This window comes from Canis lupus, chromosome 1, assembly GCF_011100685.1.
Source record: "Canis lupus familiaris isolate Mischka breed German Shepherd chromosome 1, alternate assembly UU_Cfam_GSD_1.0, whole genome shotgun sequence".
NCBI classification, from domain to species: domain Eukaryota; kingdom Metazoa; phylum Chordata; class Mammalia; order Carnivora; family Canidae; genus Canis; species Canis lupus.
The window spans coordinates 86,482,635-86,504,459 of NC_049222.1; the positions used below are offsets into that span (position 1 = coordinate 86,482,635).

At 39.5% G+C, this 21,825-nt stretch overlaps 1 protein-coding gene across 2 annotated transcripts in view; it reads left to right on the forward strand.

The window, feature by feature from the left end:
• The window catches only part of ABHD17B (abhydrolase domain containing 17B, depalmitoylase), a 54,185-nt gene that overhangs the window by 246 nt on the left and 32,114 nt on the right, over nucleotides 1–21,825 (forward strand). The window contains exon 1 of one of the 2 annotated variants that reach the window (XM_038527082.1): nucleotides 251–403. The exons of the other annotated variant lie outside the window; for it this stretch is intronic. The gene's annotated coding sequence lies outside the window, so the exon portion shown is untranslated. Of the gene's footprint in view, nucleotides 1–250; nucleotides 404–21,825 lie in introns of those variants that run through there. 2 annotated transcript variants of the gene reach the window in all.

Below are 21,825 nucleotides of genomic sequence, written 5' to 3' on the forward strand. Positions count from 1 at the left end.
GCGGCGGCGGCGGCGGCGGCGAAGGCGGCGACCACGGCCGCGCGGGACGTGAGGCCCGAGAGCAGCCGACGGCGGCGGCCGCCCCAGAGCCTCGCGCCGGGGCCGTTAGTCAGCAGAACGCGAGCCCGTGTGGAGGAGCAGGGCCGGCGCGAGGCGAGGCTCGAGAGCGCGAGCCGCCCCCCCCGGGCGCCGCCGTCCTTCGTCGTCCCGGCGCCGGGGGCCGCAGCCCTCGTCCCCCCCTCCTCGGCCGCGCCCGCCCGCAGGCCGGCACAGTCCGGCGGCGGCGGCGGCGGCGGCGGCGGCGGCGGCGTGGGTCGCACCTTGTGGAGGGCAGCGCGTCGGCAGAGGCCGTCTCTCCCGGCCCTTTCTTCCCGACGCCTTGGCTGCGGCCCCTCGGGTGCAGGTGCGTGGGGCGGCGGCGGGCCGGGCTCTGCGGCCGGGCGCGGGGAGGGGGCGCTAGGCCGGGAGCCGCAGCGCGGGAGGGCCGAGCCCGGGCCGGGAGGGGGGAGGGGGAGGGGGAGGGGAACGGGAGGCGTCTTTGTTGTTGGCGACCGGGATCGCTCTCGGCGGCGGCGGAAGGCGAGGAAGCCGCGGAAGCCGCCTCGGGTCGCGCTTCTCCCGTGGCTCGGGGAAGGCGTGGGGAGAGGTCGGAGGGTCGCTGCGGTCCCAGAGGCTGTGGGAGTCCGGGGGCGGCAGGGGGACGGACGGACGGACGGACGGACTGGGAAAGGTCTCGGGTCCGCCTTGCGGGGCAGGGTCTCGTTTCACTTGTTTTGCTCTCGCCCCGTGGACAGGAAGAGGGGGTCAGGTTCGCCTCCTCCTGCCGGGCTCGCTGTGCGGCTGGCGATGCCCGAAGGGTTTCTCCGGAGTGTCCTCGTGTGTGCCAGCCCCGCTCCGACCTGGGATCGGCCCGGTTCCCGGCGGGCCGTCGCAGGGCTCCTTTTCTCGGGGTGGCTCTGCCCGAATCTTAACCGGTTTCAAACTCTGTCCTCGAACCCTAGGCTGGGCTCCTCCGTAGTTGCTTTTGAGTTGGAGAGACTTTGTTTGGAAATTTCTTTTTAACCCTAAAACGAAAGTTCTGTCGAGTTAAGACTGTACCGTTGTGTAGGGCTCTTGTGTGTATGTGTGCGCGTGTGTAAAGAAAAGTGAGTTTAACCCCAGCTTTTTGTAAGAAAAAAAAAGTTCAGTGCTTTGATCCTTGGGAGATTTCTGCCAATGCCAGAACACAGGGGTTTTTTTGTTTTTTTGTTTTTAAGTGATGCTGTGATCTAAGTCTGCGTGAGGTGGGTTTGATAAGCAAAAAGATGAATAACGGAATGCAGAGAGGGCGACCTTTAAATTTTGGCTGTTTATGAAAAGGTGTTTTCTGTTTAATATGTTTCGTAATATATATGCATATAATACTTCATCCGCAAGATGATTCATTGATTTTTTTTTTTAAGGCTCTAATAAAAAATTTTGGAGATCTTGTGTCAGCATTTGGAACTGCCAAATGAGTCTGAGTAAAAAGTCAGGTGTATGTTGTAATAGCGTGTATCTGTTTATGTTAACAGGAAAACTTACAATGAACTTTTCTCCATAGTTTGTCTTTTCATGTGTGGATACCATACATTCAATTGTGGAACATATCTAGTATCTAATCATAACCAATATTTTAATAATCGTAATTACCAGTGTTCTTACTTGGGACTGCCCAACTCTTCGCTTGTTGCTTAATTTTTGAGATTTAGAGGTGTTGGCTTAAAGAACAGGGGAAATAGACATGTTTCAACCTATAAAAGCAATAAAATCCCTGTTGTACAGTAATTTTATTATTTGAGGTCCATGAGGAAACGAATAGCACCCTCGCCCATATTTTGACCTCTCTTTTCTCCTACTGTAATATTAATAAGGTTAATTGGAAAGGATAGGATTAGATTTTTAGCAGGCTAGGCAGTTTTAATTTTGTCCCTTGCTGTGCAGGACTGTAGTTGGTAAGTGGTTTGTTTCCTTGAGTTTCTTTCCCCACTTTGAAATACGTATGAAATGATGTCTGAAAAATAATTTTCTATTTCCTGTGACTGACAAAATCATCATAAAACATCATTGCAAAATAATGTTTTTGATGAACATTATTATGAACACAAAAGAACTAGGCAATTAGTGTCTGTTCCAAGTTCTGTCACTGAATTGGTCTACAACTACAAGCAGAGCTATCCCACATCTGAATCCGTTTCTCCATCTGTAATATAGGGCTAATAAGATGTGCCACCTCCTCACTTTATAGAGAACTAACAGTTACTTTGGTTATGTGACATTGATTTAGTTTATTAATAAGAGTGTTTTTCAATGCAGTTCTCTTATTTTTGTATCAGGAATTTCAATTCCTTGGCGAAGAATTAGCCTAAAGAAATAATGATTCTAATAAGGAGAAGGTCTATCCATATGCCACCATCTAAGAATTGAGAACAAAATTTCTTCCATGTTAAGAATGCTGTTAATATGTTTAGAATCAGTGATGATGAGAAAAGAGTGACAAATTAGCTTGGTTGGTTTATTTACTGGTAGATCTTATTTCTAATATATCCAAGGTTTTGTTCTACCTTTCCTACCACGTTAAGAAAATTCTCATATAAGTTGCCCTTTATTATACCTCTCAAACCCAGCCTTGTGAGTTGGGGAGGAAAAGTGATGTTTTATGACAATTTTACAAATAAAATAAAGCCAGGGGAAGTTAATTCTTTGAATTGCCTAAGCTACATAATTTGTAAGAAGCAGAACTGAGACTTGAACCAGAATTTCCTGACTTCTAGTCCTGAATCCTTTGCTCTTGGAGCAGTGTTTTCCAAACAGCTGTCTGGACCCAATAGTTTTTGCCAATTCAGGTGAAATGAGAATACAACAATCTTAAGTATTGGCAACATACAATATAATGAGTATCCATGCATCCATTACTCAGTTGAAGAAATAAAGCTACAAAACAAAATGAAGCTTCCTTTGTACTTTGAACAGTCCTCTTAAATCCTACTTCCTCTTTCCCCCACTCCCAACCACTAACCAGAAATTAATATGCATCCTTCCTATCCACATGTTTATACTTAACTACATGCCTTTATGTCCTTTAACATTGTATAGCTTTTCTTTGAATATTTTAAAACTATTTAAATGTTTGTATGGGTAGCCTGCTTTCCAAATTCAATTTGCCAAGATTTATCTGTTCATTCAGGTAACTAGTTTATTTTTACAGCGATAATGGTATGTGTTTCATTATGTAACTCAGATATCTGTTGGTCATTTTAGTTTTTTCCAATTACTTCTTAAACACTGAAGGGAATTTTCTTGTATATGTTTATTTAGGTACATGTGCAAGACTTCCTTTAGGGCAGTGGCTTTTGAGCCTATATCCCATTTTTATCGAAATGGTTTATAACATCCCCAATAATGCACTAAAATGAAATTCAAAATAATCAACTTTCATTCATTTGAAACTTAATGAACTTACAAACTTATAATAAAATTAAAACAGTAAATTTATGTTATACTAAAATATAAGAATTTATCACAAAGTATTGTGTCTCACTATGTAGATACTCAGACCAAACCACACTCTAATCTTGCTACCAAGTGTGATAGTGGACTAGTAAAATCAGAATCCTGGGAGCTTGTTAGAAATCAGAAACTCAGGCCCTACCCTACCGACGCATGCTGAATTTTAAGAAGATTCCCAGGTGATTTGTGCGCACATTAAAATCCAAGAGGCACTGCTAGAAGAAACAGTAGTAGTCAGACCCTTTGCACCAGTGTTTAGTATCACAATGAATAGAGTAAGCTACCGATGCAAATTAAAACAGGTGTGTTGAATTGGCTGTTCAAATACCAATGGTGGCACTGTTGTTGATAAAACAGTTTCTGAAATAATGAACTGTTTTCAGTAAAGTTTGGACCAAAAAAATGCAGTCTTCTCTCTTGACACAGTGGTTGCATTCTTTAAAATCTTCATCTATATTAAAGCAATGGAAATATATTTTGTGTAAGTCCTGTTTTTAAATATCTGACCGTATGTCCCCCACCCCCTGCCTCATTCCCTTAAATGAGTGACCAACAGAATATTCAAAAGTCATGAGACATGGGACAGCATCATCTCTATGTGCCAAGAGTGCCTGGCATCCCTAGAAGCTGTTCAGTAGTGCCCCCTATTGTTATACAACTAAAAAGCCATCACTGAGAGGATTGCACTGGGATGTAAATCTAATGGTAGTATGTTAGAACAAAGGGTATGTATCAGCAGCTTCTTTTTTTAGATTTTTTAATATTTTTTAAGATTTTATTTATTTATTCATGAGAGACAGAAGCCGAGACACAGGCAGAGGAAGAAGCAGGCTCCATGCAGGGAGCCGATGTGGGACATGGGACCTGGGACTCCAGGATCAAGTCCTGGGCCGAAGGTGGCCTAAACCGCTGAGCCACCTGGGCTGCCCTGAGCAGCTTCTTTAACTTTATTGGATAACCACCAGTTTTCTCTCATGTATTTCTATCAGGAATGGATGAAGGAATCTATTTTTGCACTTTGCAAATACTTTATTAGACTGCTTATGGTTTGCTGTTCTGAGGAGTATGTGAAATGTGGTACCTCATTGCATTTTTTTTTTTTAAGATTTTATCTATTTGACAGAGCACAAGCCTATATCCCAGCAGCAGCAGAGAGAGAGGGAGATACTTAACCCACTGAGCCACCCAAGCACCCCCTCACTGCAGTTTTCATTTGCATGTCTCCAGTTAGTCCTGTAGTTGAGAATAATTTGAGAACACTTTATTTTGGGGGCATTCATGTTCCTTTTCTGTGAATTGCTTATTAGTTGTTTTTTTTTTTTTTTAATGAGATTGTTTATCTTACTGATTAATAAATGCTTGTTATGTATTCTGGGTAACAATGCTTAGTAGCCTTCACAAATATCTTCCAGTCTTTAGCATGTCTTTTCACTGTAAATATGGTTTTTTTGTACAACTTAATGTGTTGGGTTTTTTAAAAAAGATTTTATTTATTCATGGGAGAAGCAGGCTCCAAGCAGAGCCTGATGAGGAACTCGATTCCTCCATCTCCTGGCTCCAGGATCCTGCCTTGGGCAGAAGGGAGGCTCCCAACCACTGAGCCACTCAGGCGTCCCTGACTTAATGTTCTTAATTTTAAAGTCAAATATATATATAATTTTAAGATTCATTTTATTTATTTATTTTTTAATTTTTATTTATTTATGATAGTCACAGAGAGAGAGAGGCAGAGACATAGGCAGAGGGAGAAGCAGGCTCCATGCACCGGGAGCCTGATGTGGGATTCGATCCCGGGTCTCCAGGATCGCGCCCTGGGCCAAAGGCAGGCGCCAAACCGCTGCACCACCCAGGAATCCCATTTTATTTTATTTTTTTAAAGATTTTATTTCTTTATTCATGAGAGACACTCAGAGAGAGAGGCAGAGACACAGGCAGAGGGAGAAGCAGGCTCCATACAGGGAGCCTGCCATGGGACTCGATCCTCCAGGATCCCACCCTGGGCTGAAGGCGGCGCTAAACCGCTGAGCCACTGGGGCTGCCTAAGATTCATTTATTTAAGTAGTCTCTACACCGAGGTGGGACTTGAACTCATGACCCCAAGATCAAGAGTTGCATGCTCTGCTGACTAAGCCGACCGGGTGCTCCTAGTCAAATGCATTTTATAATTGTGCTTTTTTTTTTTTTAAGAAGTCTTTTCTATCCTGAGGTTGTGAGGATTCTGATACAGCTTTTTAAAGAATTACTTTTCATTTTAGGTTTTAAATTCACACAAAAACTATTTTTGTTTTTATTTTATTTTTTTAAGATTTTTACTTTTATTCATGAGTCAGAGAGAGGGGCAGAGGCAGAGGGAGAAGCAGGTTCCCCGAGGGGAACCTGATGCAGGACTCGATCCCAGGATCCCGGCATCATGACCTGAGCCACCCAGGTACCCCGGGACTATTTTTATGTAATGAGGTATATATGGATCTGAATTTACTTATTAGTAAAATCACTACTCTCCATAGTGAAACTATGTCATTTTTTATGTTAATGTGTTTTGATGAAATTAAAGATAGTAGATTGTATTTAGTTTTTAATATTCCGGGATCCCTGGGTGGCGCAGCGGTTTGGCGCCTGCCTTTGGCCCAGGGCGCGATCCTGGAGACCCGGGATTGAATCCCATATTAGGCTCCCGGTGCATGGAGCCTGCTTCTCCCTCTGCCTGTGTCTCTGCCTCTCTCTCTCTCTGTGACTATCATAAGTAAATAAATAAAAATTTAAAAAAAATTAGTTTTTAATATTCCTTTGTAGGAAAATTAAAATTTAGCTACTCTGTCATTCCAACTTTTAAAAAATCTGATTTTTGAAATTCCTAAGTTTTGGGAACCACCGCTTTACTTTCATTCCCATGTTTCTTCTCTACCTTAAATTCAGCCTCTCAAGCATCACAGAACGTGAGCAGGCAGTACTGATCATTTATCATCATTTGCATCCTTTACATTTCGTTTTATTTTACATGTGTTTTTATCACTTTTTATTCTGGCTAGAATAGTTTTAATGGTTATGACCCTAATTTTTAAACAGAATTTTAGACTAAATTCATATATTATTTTGATGTTAATTTGGCTCAGAAATAGGTCCTGTTTTATTTTCCCTAGAATTAAAAATGAGAATGGCTAGGCAAGTTCTTACATATAGGAAGAGGTGAAAAGTAGTAAGAGAAAATTGGGTCAGGGTCTACTGTATCATTACTATTTTAGAGTTTGGGGGCACAGGGGGTACATCTATAAAGAATACAAGCAAAGATCCTTAGCTTCCTAGGCCTGCCACATAGCAGAGGACTGTTGGCTATATGCAGAATTTTAAACCTATCTAAGATTTGGAAAGTGACAAATACTTCTAAAGAAAAAGTAAAGCATAGGGGGAATTAACCACCTATTAAATAGGGTGGTTAAGGGTAAGCTTCATTGAGAAGAGGAGTGAGCAGCGAAGACAAGACACTAGCCATGCAGATATTAGCAAAATCTTGGAAGAGTGGACAGAGTATAGTCTTTAAGTTAAATATGTATCCTTGGCTTTCCCATGTAATAAGTTGTGTGAACTTGGACAAATTAACTGAGTTAAAAACCTGAAGCCTTGATTTCCTCATGTATAAAAGGATGATAACCTGAGAAAAGTATTATTAAGATTAAAGGAGATAACAAGTGAAAACACCTACCTCCTGCCCCCACCTAGTTCTCATGTGGCACTCTGTACTTTATTTTCATAGCATCACAGTGTAATTATCTGTGTCACCAGATAAATTGATAAATTTTATCCCACCTCTTCTGAAATACTAATGAGAAGAACCAGTCAGTGTTATGTTTTATTAACACAGTCATTCGTAAACTACTTTTAATCCTTTTTTATGCGAAGATCTCAGATTTGTTGAGAATGTTTTGTATTTGTGCTAGAGCCTCAAAGTGTCTTATAGGCTTTAGCTTATTGATCACAGCACACCATCTTTGTGATGGAGGTAGGGGATAGATACATGTCATCTTGCATTTGGGATGAATAACACTGCTAAATGGTATAAAATGACAAAGAAGGCCAAGGAGAATTTGGATGAAACCCAGTATGTTTGGTTTTATTTTCCCTGTGCTGCTTTTTTCCTTTTTTCCCCCTTTCTTCAATACAGCTAAAGTATAAAACAAAAACAGGTAGCTTATGTTGTTAGATTGTAGCATTTGGAAAATCATTATGACACAAACAATATTGTAGTTATGACTATTTTGTTTTCCCCCATGAAGCCTCTCATAGTATCTAACTAAGGAGGTAGTATTAGAATTGGCAGTAGAGTTAGAGGTCTTTACTATTATAAATAGATACTGCTAAGGAAATTTCAAACAGTATGGTTGTCTTGGGTTATTAAACATTTTTAAGATGTCACATTAAAAGAACAGGATTAAGAGAAAATGAGTATATGCTTTTAGTGTAGGTCAGGGTAGAGAAGAAAAGGGGTTGAAATAACCTTATTAACTTGGGATAAGCAAATCTGCGTTATATCCTCAGCAAACCTAAAGTAGAGCAAGAGTGCCCCTATGAACAAAAATTGAAAACAATCATTTTATCAACTCGGTAAACTTGTTTGACTTCTGAATTTAGATTCTTTTTTTTTTTTTTTTTTTTAAAGATTTTGTTTATTCATGAGAGAGAGAGGCAGAGGGAGAAGCAGGGTCCGCTCCATTCAGGGAGCCCGACCTGGGACTCCATCCCAGGTCTCCAGGATCAGGCCCTGGGCTGCAGGCGGCGCTAAACCACTGCGCCACCACGGCTGCCCCCTAAATGTGTTTTTAAGATCAAAATCAATTGAAACAATTCCTGTAATAAACTTTTCCCCAAAAAATGCCATCCACCAACTGTGACCTAGATATTTTTTTTTTTACTCTAGCCTAGACATCTCCAACCCCAAAAGTAAAAATTATTCTTTGCACTTCAGTTATTACCATGAAAATAATGCCATTCAGTAACTGCTTTTGGCAAGCTTATAACTATAACACTGTGAGTTCCATTTTGTTCAGAGCTTTTTAACAGACCTTATTGACACTTGTATTAATAAAGATTTAGGGCAGTAAAGTTAATAGGATTGAGGAAAACATTTTAAAATTATACATTAAGGACATTCAGATACAATTCTCTAGGGTAATGGTTTTCAATTTTTTTGGTTAGAATTCCTTAGAAAAACATTTTGTTTTATAACTTGATAGATGTGTATGCACTCCAAAAAAGTTTCATTGAAGGGATTAAATCTGTCAGTGTGAGCATTCTTCAGGGGAGATTTTCTCCCCCTAGAGAAAGAAGTAAAAGTTGGCTTTAAAAAAAATAGTAAAAATTGTGTCATTTATTTGTAGAGGAAGTGATTGAGTTGGGGGAATTTAACCAATGGAGAAGGAATGGTATGCACAAAGGCATAGAGGGAAGAAAGAATTGGTCTCACTGAGGAGAATAGTATGTTCAGTAGAATGCATGAATAGGCAAATGCTCAGAAATGAGGCTAGAGAGTAGGAAGCAGAGAGGGTAAAGGAATCATGTATGACGTATACTAAAGAATTTGATTTATTTACAAGGACTATAAGGCCCGTTGAAAGATTTTAAACAGGAAAGTGACATCACCTGACAGCAGTGTAGAGTGTGAATTAGAAGAGTATGATACAGATATTAGTGAGTGATTCTGTTATGTTAAATAAAAAGTTTTTAAGTGAAGATGTGGCTGAAGGAGTGGAGAGAGATACATAGGAGACAGGCCTTGATTGAATGAGGAATGAAGAGAAAGGGATCCCTGGGTGGCGCAGCGGTTTGGCGCCTGCCTTTGGCCCAGGGCGCGATCCTGGAGACCTGGGATCGAATCCCACGTCAGGCTCCCGGTGCATGGAGCCTGCTTCTCCCTCTGCCTGTGTCTCTGCCTCTCTCTCTCTCACTGTGTGCCTATCATAAATAAATAAAAAAAAATTAAAAAAAAAAATTTAAAAAAAAAAAAAGGAATGAAGAGAAAGGAAAGATAGAGGGCAGTACACATGGAGATAACTCAGGGTCTGTAGCTTACAGGAGAAGTCTGTGCTAGAGATTGAAGTTTTTAGATTTAGGCCTCTTTAGTGTGTAAGAGGTAGTTAAAGCCATGGGTGCAGTTGAGATACAAAGACTGGAAGACAAAGAACCCAAGTAATAATTAAACCCATGGGCTTGGGTGAATTAAACAAAAGAGGAAGACAAAAGGCCAATCTGTAAAAATAATAATAAAACTGAAGAGGTCACCAGAAAAACCAAGACTGGAAGTTAGTTTCAAGAAGGAAAGAAAGGACAGCGGTGTTTAATGCCACAGATGATTTTATAAATTGAAGACTGAGAAGTACCCAGTGCACTTTGGGGAAAAAAATTTTTAAGAATTCATCTGTTTGAAAAGAGCGGGCAAGAGAGAGTGTGTGCACATGGCAGGGGCCAAGGCAGAGGTAGAGGGAGAAGTAGACTCCCTGCTGATCAGGGAATTCTTCACAGGGCTCAGTCCCAGGATCCTGGGATCATGACCTGCTGAGGGCAGATGCTTAACCTGACTGAGCCACCCAGGTGCCCCTGCACTTTGAAATTTTAAGACGTTGTTGGTAATCTTAAATGGGTCAACAATTTTTTTTTTTTTTTTTTTTTTATGATAGTCACAGAGAGAGAGAGAGAGAGGCAGAGACACAGGCAGAGGGAGAAGCAGGCTCCATGCACCGGGAGCCCGATGTGGGATTCGATCCCGGGTCTCCAGGATCGCGCCCTGGGCCAAAGGCAGGCGCTAAACCGCTGCGCCACCCAGGGATCCCCTGGGTCAACAATTTTATGATAGATGTTAGATTACAATTCATTTATGGAAGATTGGGAAGTGAGAAATAAAAAGTTTGATTCTGAAGAACACTCACAGATGGTAATTAGAATCCAGATATAGGGCACCTTTGGTGGCTCAGGTCTTAATTCCAGGGTTCTGGGATCTAGCCCCACATCAGGCCCCCTGCCCAGTGGGGAGCCTCTTCTTGCTCTCTCTCTCAAATAAAATCCTTTTTTTTTTTAGGGATCTAGATATTGATGTATACTCACTTGTTTTAAAGAGGAGAATCTTGATTATGTTTCTGAACAGAAGATAATGAGCCAGTAGAGCAGGAGAGGCTAAGGATACAGGAAACAGGATAATTGATTAGGCAGGGTCTTTGAAGATGCTAGAGACATTGAAACAATCTAGAATATGTGGAGGGATTGGTTATGAGGGAATTAGAACTTAAAGGAATGAAAAGGCAATCAGGATTCAATGAATTGATTTTTAAGGTTCAGAAGGAGATTATCAAATATGTACCTGCCTGTTCCAAGTAAAAGAACATCTTTTTCTGCATCTAGTATGCCAGGAATTTAGATGTTACCTTATTTAAATATTCCTAGCAACTCTTGCAAAGTTTACAGATAGGAAAATTGAGGCTCAGAAGTTGTCTAAAGCCACACAACTAATAGGAAACTAAGCTATGATTTTATTGTTTATGTCTAGCTCCAGAGCTTAGTACTAAAACTTTTTTTGTTTTTAAGGGCCAAATTCCCCCAAAAGGGAAAAACAGTAAGAGGCTTCTAATTTGTTTTGCCCGGTGAAATCACTTCAAAAAAAATGTTTTTAACTTAGTGCCTGTTAAAATTTTTTAATTTTTTTACGTAGTTTTTCACAAAACATTGTATTTTAACAAAAATAAGAAGGACATAATGTCCAAACAAATAGAAGGCAAACCTGTAAAAAATCATTAAGCCCACTACTATTATCTGTAGCTTTTCTCATTTTGCCAAAGAATAACTTTATCATAGACCAGTACCGGTCCTCAAACCACCCTTTCCAAAAGACTCATGAAATGACAATATTTTACACAAAAATATAGTACATTGTTACTTCAGTTGTTACTGCTAAACATTTATGTTCAAAGAAACTAAATATTGTATTTCCCTCCATGTTAGAAACTCGTATTTTGCTGCAAATTGATTTCTAAGGGTTCTCATTACCAAACTTCTGATAAATTAATAAAGTGATAAACTGAAACAACTCTGAGAAATATATAGCATTAATTCCTGAACTCTGGGTAGCTTAGTGGTTTAGCGCTGCCTTCAGCCCAGGGTGTGATCCTGGAGACTTGGGATCGAGTCCCACGTCAGGCTCCCTGCATGGAGCCTGTTTCTCTCTCTGCCTGTATCTCTGCCTCTCTCTCTGTGTGTGTGTGTGTGTGTGCGCGCGCGCGTGCGTGTCTGATAAATAAAATCTTTTAAAAAAAATTTCTGAACTCTTTCCTTTTGTTAACATACTAAGTACTTGTGGTTTTGTTTATTATGGTTTATTTTGTCAATTGCTGAAAGCTATTGTAAATCCAAATGTTTCTATTTTTTATTTTTAAGTAATCTCTATACCCATTGTGGGGTTTGAATTTAACAACACGGAAATAGAGTTAACATGCTCCACTGATGGAGCCAGCAAATGCCCTCAGATGTTTTTAGAAATAGGAAATCAAGTTGCTCTAACATTATATCATTACTTGCTACCTTACCTTGTTCCTGTTTAGAAATATTCTCCTGTATGCATAAACTTATTGGCTTATAGAAATGTAAGTATTGGGGCACTTTGGGTAGCTCAGTGGTTGAACATCTGCCTTGGCTCAGGGCGTGATCCCGGGTTCCTGGGATCCAGTCTTGCATTAGGTTCCCTGCAGGGAGCCTGCTTCTCCCTCTGCCAATGTCTCTGCCCCTTTCTGTGTCTCTCATGAATAAATAAAATCTTAAAAGAAAAAGGAAATGTAAGTATTAACCTAATCAACTATAACATCCCATCTTTAATCAACACATGTGTGACACATTTTTTAGGGTTCCTATCAAAGTCCTAGGCTCCATGTTCTCTAAGTGTGAATTTCTGCTTCTGCCTTTGATGGTACTGGAAAGCCACACCCTGGCTGAAGGCAGCTCTAAACCACTGAGCCACCTGGACTGCTTGACATCTGTCCTTTGATCTGTAAATGCTCTAGTGCATAGCTCTAGGACAAAGCACACTTTCTGTGAAAGTCCAGGTAGCAACTATTTGAAACCTCTTAGGCTACAATGAGAGTAATACAGAAAAAAAAAAAAAATCAAAAGTTCAGAGGCTTATAGCTGCCATTGTTTTTTAAAGATTTATTTATTTATTTATTTATTTATTTATTTATTTATTTATTTATTTATTTATGAGAGAGAGACAGAGACAGACACTCCATGCAGGGAGCCTGACCTAGGACTCAATCCCAGGTCTTCAGGATCACACCCTGGGCTGAATGCGGCACTCACTAAACTGCTGAGCCACCCAGGCTGCCATCTCCCCAAGTTCTGAAGATAGGGAGATGGTGAGTGAGACATTTGCTGATATTCCCTGATGTTGATGCTAAAGGTGGAAAAGGGAAGAACTTCTTACCATCTGAATATCCCAGTCACTTTTGATGGGCTAACTTTTGAGTGAGGATATGCTCCATCACCTGAGGTCTTCAACAGCTGCGGTTGACTACCCTAACTAGATGGCAAGGCCAGTCCCCTCTAAAGATAAATTTGATCTTTTAAGGTGGTGTCAGGGGATTTGATTGCTGCCTTATCACTTAAAGACAATGTGTTGCACCTGGGGGCTGTGGGAGCAAATCATTTATTTTAAATGCCTGAAGCATTATCTCAGGGTCCTGGGCTCTACACTTAGGGAGTCTGCTTGAGTTTTTCCAAACTCTGCCCATTACCTTACTCTTTGGCTCTCAAATCCTTAAAAGACTGAACCATTTAAAAACGAAGGTTTCATGGGATCCCTGGGTGGCGCAGTGGTTTAGCGCCTGCCTTTGGCCCAGGGCGCGATCCTGGAGACCCAGGATCGAATCCCACGTCGGGCTCCCGGTGCATGGAGCCTGCTTCTCCCTCTGCCTGTGTCTCTGCCTCTCTCTCTCTCTCTGTGTGACTATCATAAATAAAAAAAAATTAAAAAAAATAATAAATAAAAACGAAGGTTTCAAAAACGAAAATGAATGTTTCAAGATGTAAATCCTTCTCATTAGCATACATTTTATCCCAAAATAAGCCCTCAGTCAAACATAAAAGAATATTCCATTTTTGCCAATAGGAAAGATTATTCAAAATAATTCATGAGTACTAGGCTCTTTCAGTTTTTTTTTTTTTAAGATTTTTTTTTTTTTTTTTTTTTTTTTTAATTCATGAGAGACAGGGAGAGGGGCAGAGACACAGGCAGAGGGAGAATCAGGCTCCATGCAGGGAGCCCAGTGTGGGACTCCGATCCCGGGCTGCCCTACTAGGCTCTTTTAATGGCTTCCCAAATTAATCAGTTGGGAAGCATTTCTGCTTTTTTTTTTTTTCTTTTTGGCCACCCATCAAATGACCCTTTAAATAAAGAATTTTCCAACCTTGTCAAAGGACACTCATGATATAACTTGATATATAAAAATAAAGTATTACCACTTTATAGTCAGGAAATTGATATGCTATGTCGCAATTATTGCGCATTAACCAGATAAAACATCTTTAATAAATTAGTAATTTGTCCATGTGGAAATTACCTCCAACTTAATGGTCTATTTAATTGCCTCTAAAGGATTTTAAATCTATCATAAGGTGTGTTTTTTTTTTTAATGCATAGAATGTAGTGTAAATAGAAATATGTGTAATTGTCATGATCTCCAGAAAGATTCAAGCCTTAAATTACATTAGTGTTGTGAATCCTGGTTCAAAACAACAAAACAAAATCTGTTTTGATGGGCAGCCCTGGTGGCTCAGTGGTTTAGTGCGGTCTTCAGCCCAGGGCCTGATCCTGGAGACCCGGCATTGAGTCCCACATCGGGCTCCCTGTATGGATGGAGCCTGCTTCTCCCTCTGCCTGTGTCTCTGTCTCTCATAAATAAATAAAAATCTTTTTTAAAATATGTTTCGATTATATTTAGCATTATCTCAGTTTATATTCTGACACTTCAGGTAAAACTGTAGGCTTTATGTTCTTTACTCTTTTTCATTTAGATTGTTATTAGGTATTTTATGTAGTGCTAAAGAAAACATAGTCAGTGGCTGCATATTAAAGATGATAGGTTATTTATCAAGCTCACAGGTGAATATGTGGCAAAGATCACAGTTTTCAACTATAAAGGAAAGGAACTGGGTGCTGTAAAAAAAAGAATAACCTAATTTAGATTTGGGGTTCCCAAGACCTCTCTGAAAAGAGGGCATTTGAGATTGGAATAATAAAAAGGTAGAAAGTGTGCAAATTCTGAGGTGGAAACAGCTTTCATGCTTTCAAGGAAATGGAAGATAGAGAGGGAGACCGCCACTATAAGTGCTTGAAAGGAGAGAGTATCAAGATAAATTTGGAAAGGTAAGCAAAGGCCGCATCCTGCAACACCTTTAAAGACTTGTGGGAAACGTTAGATTTTATTACAAGTACAGGGGAAAGCCGTAGAGGAGTTCTTAAGCAAGTCATCACCTAATAGTCTTGTAGAAAAGAAATTGTACATTTGAAGAACATAAGAATGGGAGAAATTCACACTTAAGTCAAGAGAATAGTATGTGTTTCATCTATAAGGATGGTAGAAATGACTTCTCGATTGGACTCTTGTGTTTATACTTTAAGATATTGAGGTCAATGTAAACTTCCTGCTGTTTGATACTGTTTTGACTTGTATTTAAGTAATGCTACCAAAGGTTTCCTTTTTTCCTTTAGAAATGTCATATTTAGAAGCTATTTTTATATTTCTGATAGAATGTACAATCAGATTTCTCTTTCTGTAGGAGCAAGGACAGGAAGAGAACCATATCTAGTTGTGTAAGGAAAGATACATGAACATAGGATATGATGTCGCAAAACATCCAGGCAGATAGAAAAGAGAAGGAAGATTCAATATAACAAAATATTCTTGCTGGAAAAGCTCCAGCTCTTGTGTTTCAGTCTTCTCACATTAAAATTGAGGCATTTAGGAGGATAAAAGTTCATTTTAAATAAAATTATAACTATAAATAGAATCACATGTAAGGTGATATTTACTAACCCAGTTAATGACACTTGGAGAGATGAATGGACCCTGTATCTTTAATCTTTGCTTTCTCTGTCCCAAACAAGTATTTACACCAGAAGTATACTACATGTGTAGACTACCAAAAAACTAGCTATCAGATTCTTCTCAAATCAGATATCAAAGATTTACCCCCACTGTTTTCTGCAAACTACTGTTCTCCTTCTCTCCATCCGACTCTTCTCCAGTTGCATTACTTGGTATAAGGCTTCAGAAATGTTCTCTATTAGCTTTGACTAAAAGCCTTTGCAGACCTAGTCTAGAAATTGTCTCTACAAGAAATAAAGTCTAATAAAAAAGAAAAGAAAAGAAAAATAAAGTCTACAATATTCACTTGTTTCTTTGCTACTTGCCTCTTTAAAAGGAAAATGTAAGGTGAAAATTTTATTAACTGAAACATCCCATAAATCAAGATTATCTTTATTTTGCAGAGTAGAAAGTTACATATGTAGAGGAACAATGACATTTAAATGTAGTCAGGTATTGATGTTTAACTGAAGGATGTGGTTTACACATTTTGCAATATGATAACCATTTTATTTTCTACTTTCTTAATAGTGTGTTTGACATGCCTCCATGTAGTAGGTTGAAATGTCTGCTTATTTGAGGCTTGTTTTTGAACACCTTAAATTTGAGATCTTAAAATTTAAATAAATTCTTCAGCAGTACAATAGTTACCAAGTTACTGTGCTCTACTTAACATCCTCAGTACATAGGCTTTTATGCAATGTCTAAATAACTGCATCATTCTTTTTTTTAAATAATAAATTGATTTTTTATTGGTGTTCAATTTGCCAACATACAGAATAACACCCAGTGCTCATCTCGTCAAGTGCCCACCTCAGTGCCCGCCACCCAGTCACCTCCACCCCCCGCCCACCTCCCCTTCCACCACCCCTAGTTCGTTCGTTTCCCAGAGTTAGGAGTCTTCCATGTTCTGTCTCCCTTTCTGATATTTCCCACTTATTTTTCCTCCTTTTCCCTTTATTCCCTTCCACTATTATTTATATTCCCCAAATGAATGAGACCATATAATGTTTGTCCTTCTCCGATTGACTTATTTCACTCAGCATAATACCCTCCAGTTCCATCCACGTTGAAGCAAATGGTGGGTATTTGTCGTTTCTAATAGCTGAGTAATATTCCATTGTATACATAAACCACATCTTCTTTATCTATTCATCTTTCGATGGACACCGAGGCTCCTTCCACAGTTTGGCTATTGTGAACATTGCTGCTATAAACATCGGGGTGCAGGTGTTCTGGCGTTTCATTGCATCTGTATCTTTGGGGTAAATCCCCAGCAGTGCAATTGATGAGTCGTAAGGCAGATCTATTTTTAACTCTTTGAGGAACCTCCACACAGTTTTCCAGAGTGGCTGCACCATTTCACATTCCCACCAACAGTGCATGAGGGTTCCCTTTTCTCCGCATCCTCTCCAACATTTGTGGTTTCCTGCCTCGTTAATTTTCCCCATTCTTACTGGCGTGAGGTGGTATCTCATTGTGGTTTTGATTTGTATTTCCCTGATGGCAAGTGATGCGGAGCATTTTCTCATGTGCTTGTTGGCCATGTCTATGTCTTCCTCTGTGAGATTTCTGTTCATGTCTTTTGCCCATTTCATGATTGGATTGTTTGTTTCTTTGTTGAGTTTAATAAGTTCCTTATAGATCTTGGAAGCTAGCCCTTTATCTGATACATCATTTGCAAATATCTTCTCCCATTCTGTAGGTGGTCTTTTAATTTTTGTTGACTGTATCCTTTGCTGTGCAAAAGCTTCTCATCTTGATGAAGTCCCAATAGTTCATTTTTGCTTTTGTTTCTTTTGCCTTCATGGATGTATCTTGCAAGAAGTTACTGTGGCCGAGTTCAAAAAGGGTGTTGCCTGTGTTCTGTAACTGCATCATTCTTTTTTTTTTTTTTTTTGTAACTGCATCATTCTAATACATGTGTAAGGAACTACAGTGATTTCTGTACATTTTTGAACGGAGAGATTTGCTTTTGCTTTTAAATTTTTCATTGATTTATCTAATCCTTCCCTTTCCCAATTTTTTCCCTTTCTTTCTATCATGCACTCTCTGCTTCAGTTCTTTCTATTACACTTTTACTTGTATTATATTCCCAGCCTGGAAAGTTTTCCCTCTGCTTTTGGAAATCACATCTAGTTTAAAGTTCTAAGTCCACAGTTTTTTCTAATTATTGATACCTACTTTTGTCTGATTTCTGAAGCTTAAAACCTACCTCACAGTATATAGTACTTGATTTTTACAAGATGAAAAAACCCTGTATAGCATTGATTTATTAATAATAAATTATATATTCATTGATTATAATAAATTTAAAGTATTGACTACCAATTTACAAAAGAGCAATGCATTTAGAATTCAAAGAGACTTGAATGAACATGAGGCCAGTTACCTTATGTTTTCACAGGAGGAAACAGAACAGTTAAGTGATTTGCCCAAAGTCTGGAGAATTTAAACTGACTCCTAATTATTAAATTTGTTTTCTTTAATTGGGAATTTAAACCTTTTTTCTTTGATGTAATTATTCTAGTTCGTGTTATGTACTCCTTAAAATGTATGCGAAAGGTAAAATTTTCATGTTTATAGAAACATTGACAAAATGTTGATTTGTTGGGATAGGAAAGGTATTAAGCACAAGTACAGTGACAGGTGTTTATTACACATTCTCTAGGAGTAGTGGTAATTTCTTCGTTTTTACTTACTGATGGGTATAGCTAAGGAAAAGCAGCTGGCAAATAGAGGAAAAGGAAGTGGTAGAAATGGCAGTTTGTGGAGATGACCAGACTCCACAGACTGTTGGTAACAAACTGTGAAGGCCGTATTAGTAAGGATTGACTGACTTGTTACACAACCTTTGTAAAGAGAGGCAATGATCTTGTTAAGGAATATAATACTTATATTGAGACTGTGTAAATGCTGTAATCCCCCTGTATCCCTACTAAAAGGGCCCTATATATTATAAATATAGAGAAGGGATTGATAGATAAGAGGAATAGATTTACATGCTACTTATGCAGTTCTGTGGTTCTGCTTTCCACATGGTTGATAAAAATATCTTTTTCAAAATTAATATTTGTAGGAACAGTTGAAATTGTACTCTGCTCTACTCTGAAGTCATGTAGTCTTGTTTCATTTCTTGTATGCTGAAACAGACTTCTATGTGCCCTACTTCTCTGCACTGCTTTATTAAATAAGTGGTAGGATAATACTGACTTAACTTTAAGTAACTGAAATTTTACTCCTTCACCAAATAAACATTCTTAGGATGTTATATTTCAGAAATGGCCTAGTGGAAGAGCCTATTATTTTGAGAATTAATGTATAATACACATGTAAATTTGACCACTTCCATTTGCAGTCTATCCTGTAAGACGGTGGAATGTTTTCGTAACAAGGAAGGCAATTGAAATTTCTCTCAAAAGGAGTCTTTGAACAGAATGTTAAAGTAGAAGATAAAAGCTAAAGAAATGGAGGAGAAAAGTAACTGTCAAAGATTAGACTCTAAGTACATTTATTAAGAAAACTGGAAAATCCAAAGACCGTTTTGGGAGGAATAAATTATTACTTTGTTTCCACTCTTTTTTTTTTTTTTTTTTAATATATGATAGTCCCACACAGAGAGAGAGAGAGAGAGAGAGAGGCAGAGGGAGAAGCAGGCTCCATTCACCGGGAGCCTGAGGTGGGATTTGATCCTGGGTCTCCAGGACCGCGCCCTGGGCCAAAGGCAGGCGCTAAACCGCTGTGCCACCCAGGGATCCCTGTTTCTACTCTTTAGACATTCACTCTATCAGTCCCTTCTTAGCTACTGTATATTTACATTCAAAAGTTAAGAAGTCTATATGCTAGAATGTAATTTTAAGTGCCATTGAACTCAAGCCTTTGCTGTTAGAAATAAGGAGGCTGAGATTCAGGGGAAAATGACTTATATAATGTCTCAGACCTAATTGGTATCAAAATAGGGATAGAATCCAGTTTTTCTAATTTATAGACCAGGGTTCTTTATACTATACCACAGATCAGTTACTGATATTTTTTTTTAAGGTTGGGGGATGAAACCTGATACCTTGTTAAATTTAGACAGTAGTCATTGTTTATACTTTTTTTTTCTTTTTTTTGTTTATACTTTTTATATGTTCTTCTGATTTTTAAAATAAATGATTGTTGACATTTCTTCCTCACTTCTGACCAGAGGCTCATGATTTTATCCAGCTTTGGCACGCTGTTATAGCCTTGATTTTATGTCTTAGGAAGTAATTTCTCTGTTAGTCGATTTCATATCTCCTATAACAAGGTTATAAGAAGTTAATGTAGAGCAGTTAAGTCTTCTAAGGCAGCTGTTTTTAATTTTATAACTTATTAGAGCTGCTGCTTAGAGAGCTGCAGCTTTTCTTAGATTAATCTTTAGATAAGGGCAAATCAATCTATTAGCATTAATTGGCATTTAAAATTACTTCTAGTTACAAATTTATGTGTTTCCTATGAAATACCTCAAAGTTTTCTTACTGTTTGCTACTTCTTTGTGGAAGCCTGCTAGTAGACATCCCAGACCTTATTTAATTCTAAGAAGTTTTCCATATAATCAGCCCATAGCTGCTGGAGGAGGTACATAGAACATTCCTAACCTAATCTGATTTCTTCAGCTCAGAAAAAACACCCTTTTTGTACCAACATGCAAAATGTATACAGGAACTTGATCAATTTTCTCTATTCAAGTTTTCTTTTTATTCTTAACATTTATCTTTTTGGTTTTTTTTTTTTTTTTTTAACAGGCTTTAGTTCACTTTTTTTAATATTTTATTTATTTGAGAGAGACAGCATGAGCAGGAGGTGTGGAGGAGGCAGAGGGAAAGGGAGGGAGGGAGAAGCAGACTCCCTGCTATGCAGAGAGCCCAACTCTGGAGCCCAACTCCAGAGAGTCTCTGGACTCTTAGGGTCCTGGATCATGACCTGAGCTGAAGTCATGCTTAACGGACTGGGTGGCTCAGTTTGTATAAACTCTGGTATGGGTCGTGACAAGATGGTCAGTGAATTCCTGAGAAGGAGACTTGGTGAACATAGTTTGTTTTCTGAGGTCAGGGTGAGACAGCTGTAGGTGTTGGGAATGGCATCAAAAGTGGCCTTTGCAAAGTTGCACAGGGTGGCAGCGTGGCTCCTGGCTGAGTTTTAGCAGTCATCTATACCGGCCATCATCAGTAGCTTCTTGGGCATAGGAGCTGAGGCACAGTGCCAATGCCCCTGTGGACAGAGGTGAGGTGCACAAGCACAGCCACAGCAGCTGGTCATCATGCATGGGACAATGTGGGCCTTACTGATCTTGTTCTCCAAGTAGCCTTGCCACATAGGTGGGTGGAAAGCTTGACTGAGACCATGGCCCCACAGATGGCAGTGGCCATCTCCCTGGAGCACTTAACACCCAGACCAACATGTCCGTAGTCTCTCTGATGGCAACAAATGCCTTGAACCTGTTCCACTGGCCAGCACGGGGTTGCTTTTGCACTAGTATAGTCTTCAAAACCTCATCCTTCAGAGATACCCCAGGAAAAGGTCAGTGATTTCAGATTCCTTAACAGGCAGGAAGAAGAAATATATCTCCTCCAGGACTTGATCTTCATGTCCTTCACCAGGCGGCCCAGCTTGGTGACAGGATCCATTCCTTGTCCTCGACCTTGCCTCTTCAAACTCTGTGATCTCAGCCGGCTCTAACCACAGCCACCACCCTGACCCCGGATGCTGCTGCAGAAGCCTTCTACTGTAGCCTCCCGTTCCAGGGCCCTGCCGCAGCACTGGCATCATCATCATCATCATCATTTAGTGTTTTCTCAGAGAAGTATATTCGGCTTTTTTTTTTTTTTTTTTTTTTTTACCTTTTAAAAGGTAGGGAGTGATAGTCTCTTGTTCTGAGGAAGGGGTTTGTATATGTCTTTCAGGATAAGAGAATGTATATTCCTGTTTCTTCTGTTGATACTAGTATGATGATTTTAGTACATAGATCTTCTATGAAAAGCTGGCAGCCTTACTCTAAAAATCTGGCATCTAAATATATATTCACAGACTAAAATTCTAACCCTCTCCTCTCCCCAGTATCTGTAAATCTATTTTTTAGAAGTATCATGTCTTGACCAAGTTCTCTGGAACCTCCACTGGGTGACAGGACTAGGGATATTCCTTAATGCACAGTTAA